The following is a 569-nucleotide window of genomic DNA, read 5'->3' on the forward strand; positions in this document are numbered from 1 at the left end:
AATCCGTACGAATATTTGCAGCACCATACATGCCACCCTCTTGACTCACAAATCCTATGAAAAAGTAGGTACATAGCACATAATCACAAAGCAGCATTTACACTGTGTTTTTTTTTACACGCTTGCAGGTTGTAAAGGACACTTTATGGATATGGACAGAGCCAGATTAACAACTGGGCACCCGACAGTCGCCCAGGACACACACAGATACATCGTCAGCATAGGGGGCACTGTGGCGTACTGTCAACTGAGGGCTCTGTGTGGCATAATGTGCATTGGAAGCACTACATTGTATTCAACCTATTTTTGGTGCTGGGAGTATTCGCACATTATACTTTTTACTAACATCGCCAGTATTTAATTCTGACAATGCTATTGGTAGAGGCCCCCACAAGTTAGTTTCCCCAGGGCCCTTACAAACGTTAATCCGGCCCTGGACATGGAAATTAATTGAGGATTAATGTGATTGGTTCTTGTTTAGGCAAATTATCAACTTTCCAGCTCAATTGTGAAGCCAGTCATTTAGGCCTACCTGTTTTTTACTTGGTGACACAGAGCAAACGTGATAA

This window comes from Taudactylus pleione, unplaced genomic scaffold (assembly GCF_031769625.1).
Source record: "Taudactylus pleione unplaced genomic scaffold, aTauple2 ptg000815l, whole genome shotgun sequence".
NCBI lineage: Eukaryota > Metazoa > Chordata > Amphibia > Anura > Myobatrachidae > Taudactylus > Taudactylus pleione.